Raw genomic sequence first — 5024 nt, 5'->3', positions numbered from 1 at the left:
AAAGTTGAATGACGGTCTCTCATTTTAATCCGTTGATTTTAGAAGTTTAGAACGACTTCAAGTAAAATCACACGCAGCTCGATAGTTTGATCGATCTTGCAGATGAACCATTTGATGTATATGAAGTATGAACCGTATAATGATTGACATTAAACCCCTCTTTTTGGCTTTATTCTTGATACCCCCATTTAAGCAAAACTTTCTCTCAAGGCTGACCTGCAACAAGTTTTCTCGCTTATCCTCCATATTCGTGGCTTTTGATGCCATAACATATGGCTCTTTTTCTTTTCTCCTCCTTTTATTTTCTCTTTCCCATTTCTTTCCCCTTCCTCAAAATTTCAACCATTTTATAAGCATATACCTAAAACAATTGAAAGGCGTAACAAAGTTGGAGATAAGAACGACAGCCAAACACCACAAGATTATAATCTGAAGGTGTAAATTCCCTTGCTTTTTAGTAAAGGAGTTTTAGACAAATTTCTGTAAAAAAGAATCACAAAAACAAAACTTTGTTCAAAAGCACAAGCATTTAAAGATATAAAAGAAATGTAATGCACAAGAAAGAATACCACCATATGCACGTCTTAAAGATATACACATCTGAATCTCGTAGACCCTCCCACCAGTCCACCACCATGCTCCATGCATACCAATAAGGAAAAGCCTAAAATAATGTATAGAAAAGTTCGAAGCATAGAAATACCCAACCACGATTTACTGTTAGTGAGAATTTTAAAAGCTTTTATTATTATTTATTTTTTTAATGACACATTTAAATGACTCCTTAAAACATATGTTAACAAATCTAAAATATATAAATTCATTAGTGATTAATAAAAACTTATTCCACCGGTTAACTCAAAAAATTTGGACGGACACGGTATGCAATAAAATAGATGATCATGAGGACCACATAATCATCATCCTCTCATTGTTATCACCTTCCACCTGACACCCACAATGATGAGTGAGTGACGAGGTAAATAGATTTTAGGAATTTTACCCTGAAGCGTCCTTAAGGATATTATCAAGATTACTGGAAATTTCAAAGTTCTTTTCTCTTTTATCCCAATAAATAGTAAATACATTGCAAAAATATAAAAAATTTCAAATTTGTTTACTTTCCAGTTAAATGTTTCTATATTAAACGACTTAACAAGCGTCGTTTTATCTAATTCCAGTAATTATTCATAGGAACATTCTCTGAAGTCTGAATGCGCAAAGTACAAGAACAAATGGGGAAAAAGATAAAGTGTGATTCGTCAAGAAAAAAAAAAGCAGTCTCAAGATCCACACTATACCGTAGCCCGTGTGTTTTCATGTAACCCGTCTTATATAGCTACTCTACTACTACTAGTATTAACTACAAAGTAATATAAACCTTGTGGAACTTGATTGCATTTTGATGAATATGCTAAAGTTGAACGGGAAAAATACACCATACAATGAGCACTACTAGAAAAGTAGGGGAAAAATGTAACAATTGAAAGCTAATCCTTTGGTGAAAAATGTGACTCTTTTTCCTTGTGTGATTTTGGTTAATGAGCCCTTAAAATATAAATTCTCAAACAAAAACAAGCAAGCAAAAACTAAAGATAGCAACAGAACCTTTGGCAAAACGAAAATTTTGCATTTTCTAAGATTCTCATTCTGCAATTGTAGCCCACGCTTAAGAGATGAGGTTATTTGAGCAAAATCTATCACATCTTCTACAAACGAACAAAGCAAAAGCGAAATATTAAAGCAAATTGGTCGGCTTCATCATCTTTAACCTTTAACTTTACCCTACTCTATCTCTGCAATATGCTCAATGCTGCTTTTATTTTCATCTCCAAACCCAAAACACCAACCTTTAGCAGACTCTGTTCCCACTTTATGCAATGTATAAGAACCCCTAAAGTTACAAACCTAAGGAAAAAAAATATGTGAAAAGAAGCAAACAAATTCTCACTCCATTTTCGACTCCACCATCCCTAGAGCAAAAAATCTCAAACCAACAAACACAAACATCAGCTGATCAGCATTGCAAAAATGGAGATATTATCACAATTGTGGTCACTGTTAGGGTTACTCACCGTTCTGCAAAATGTGCTTCCATCTCAGATTCTCTCTCTGCTTCACTCTGTATACGAATCAGCACAAGATCTGCTATCTCCTTACGCTTACGTTGAGATCCCTGAGTTCAACGGCTACTGCGGCGTCGACCTCAACGACCTCTACCGCCACGTGCACCTCTACCTGAACGCAGCCGCGTCTGCCTCCCCGCCGCCTCGTGCCGCCGCGTCACGCTCTCCCGTTCACCCTCCTCCTCCCGCGTCACCTTTGCCGTAGCGCCAAACCACACCGTCCACGACTCCTTCGGCGGCCACCGCCTCTCTTGGACGCACCACGTCGACGGCGTACAAGACTCCCTGGACGAGAAACGAAGCTTCACTCTCCGTCTACCGAAGCGCCACAGACAGGCGCTACTGCCGTCCTACCTCTCCCACGTCACCTCACGCGCGGAGGAGTTCGAGCGCGTGAGCCGCGAGCGCCGACTCTTCACCAACAACACAACCGGCTCCGGTTCCTTCGAGTCCGGATGGGTTTCCGTCCCGTTCCGCCATCCCTCAACCTTCGAAACCCTGGCTCTCGAGCCAGAACTCAAGAAACAAATAAAAACCGACCTCGTTTCGTTTCAAAACGGCAGAGAGTTTTACCACCGGGTTGGGCGTGCGTGGAAGCGGGGGTACTTACTCCACGGTCCACCCGGTTCCGGTAAATCGAGCCTCATAGCAGCTATGGCTAACTTCCTCTGTTACGACGTATACGACTTGGAACTCACAAAAGTTTCGGATAACTCTGAGCTGAGGTCGCTACTAATCCAAACGACGAACCGCTCCATTATTGTTATAGAAGACATTGACTGTTCCGTGGACTTAACCGCTGACAGAACGACGAAGAAGCAACCGGCCAAGTCGTTTAAGAAGTGCAAAACGACGATGTCGTCTTCGGGTTGTGAAGATAGTGGGAGGGTTACGCTTTCAGGGCTCCTGAACTTCACGGACGGGTTGTGGTCGTGTTGTGGCGAGGAGAGGATTGTGGTGTTCACTACGAACCACAGGGATAGCGTGGACCCTGCGCTGGTTCGGTGTGGGCGCATGGACGTGCACGTGAGCCTTGGCACGTGCGGGTTCCATGCATTCAAGGAGTTAGTTAGGAACTACCTCGGGGTTGAGTCTCATGCGTTGTTCGATGCCGTGGATGCGTGTATTAGGTCGGGTGGGTCCCTCACGCCGGCGCAAGTTGGGGAGATCCTATTGAGGAACAGAGGGGATGCTGATCTGGCGATGAAGGAGGTTGTGGCAGCGATGCAAGGGAGGATGCTGGCTCTTGCGGCCGCTGGAGGCGGTGGCGGGGATCAGATGGATAATGAGGATGTAGTGGCGGCGGTGTCAGTAGGGACTAGGTCGCCGGAGAGTGTATTAATGATAGGGTCGCCGGAGAATTGGGACACGGCGATGGGTGGGCGAAAGAGAAAGGAGAGTGTTAATGGGTCGAATGGGTGCGAAAAGAAGGTAAAGTTTTTCGTGAGGTTGAAGTCGTTGACTAAGTCTGACTCTGGTAAATGTGGTGTTTTTGAGAGAGGAAAACATTGAAACTTTACCTTTTTTTTTGTCTTGGACTAGAAAAGTTTAACGTTCACGGGTGTGGATTTTTCAGCCGTGTTCGGGTTAGGTTTTTTTTTTCTGGTGGTAGGAAAGACATTAATTAGGTTGCTGTGATTAGTATTTTTATTTTATTTTTTATGTAAAGCGGCTTATTGTTCAGCTAATTACTGCGTATGGTTTTTGGTTAAGGATATTGTTACAGACGAGGCCCAATAGTCATAGTTACGATAATAGAAATCCTAATTAATCTTTTAGCGGAAACGAATTAAAAAAGGAATAAAGTATCAATCAGCGAGGACGTTACAGAATCAAGACTTTAAATCTGATTTGAAATTAAAAAAGTCCTAAGGTAAAGGAAAAATCCACCTTGAGGCTTGAGGTAAGCATCTTCTAAGATAATAACAAAGACACTTAGATTGTGTTTGTTTACAAACACAAAATATTAAACTAAAGACATAGAAACAGATGAAACATGAATAGAAATTGATCCGTACTTTAGAAAATTGACCCAACGTTATATTTTAGAGTTGTTAGGTCAAATTCGGTCAAAGAAGAGTGATTCGCATTATACCTCAACTTACGTCCCAAGAATCTCGGGATTACAACAAGCACCTTTTTCAGCATAAATATCAATACACAAACGACCTAGTAGGCACAGAGAACAAACGGAACATAAAAAATCACACAAAAACAAAGTTTAGTAAAGCATCGTGATTATTATTATTATTATTTCTTGATCGTGAACTGACTTAAGCATCGGAGTCCTTTTTGCAAGTTCTTCACATTGCTCGAACGAGGAAGAAACTCGCGGTGCAGCACACAGAAAAAGGACGTCGCTATTACTCTTCCAGCTGCATCCGACCAACACCTCGTAGCCCAGTTCCAGACAAGAACATTTGGCGCCCACCGTGGGGCCGAGTTTATTTAAATTAACCCCCACAAACACTTTATCTTTTTTGTTGCAAAAACATGGCTGATGACACCGTGCCTCAGACTCCTCCTCCCTGAGTTGGTAGCCATGAATGCTACCCTCCTTGCTGAGGTTAAGAGAATGGCCGATCTCTTAGAGTCAATTCACGACGGAGGTCCAACACGGAGGATCCTAAGAACACGACCTCAAACGGCACACAATCTCAGGCAGGTTCCCAGAAGATCACCCCGCCAAAAGAAAAATTGACGATAGATAATCTTTTTTGGAATATATCGTCAAATTCCAGATGCCGAAGAACTTTGTGTTGCCTACTGCACTCAAGCCATATGAAGGATTTGGAGATCCTCGCGTCCATATTAAGAAATTTCAATCCATGATGTTCTTTAATGGTGACTTTGACCCTATACTCGGTCGATCTTTTCCAACTTTTTTAGATGCTGCTG

General features: G+C 41.9%; 1 pseudogene; it reads left to right on the top strand.

Annotated features, from left to right (window-relative positions):
- The first annotated feature begins 1392 nt into the window (after positions 1-1392).
- On the top strand, positions 1393-3838 carry LOC112703018 (AAA-ATPase At4g25835-like; annotated as a pseudogene).
- The last annotated feature ends 1186 nt before the right edge of the window (positions 3839-5024 follow it).

Source organism: Arachis hypogaea, chromosome 7, assembly GCF_003086295.3.
Source record: "Arachis hypogaea cultivar Tifrunner chromosome 7, arahy.Tifrunner.gnm2.J5K5, whole genome shotgun sequence".
NCBI lineage: Eukaryota > Viridiplantae > Streptophyta > Magnoliopsida > Fabales > Fabaceae > Arachis > Arachis hypogaea.
Note: the sequence above shows the minus strand (reverse complement) of the source record. Positions and strands in the feature narration are given on the sequence as shown.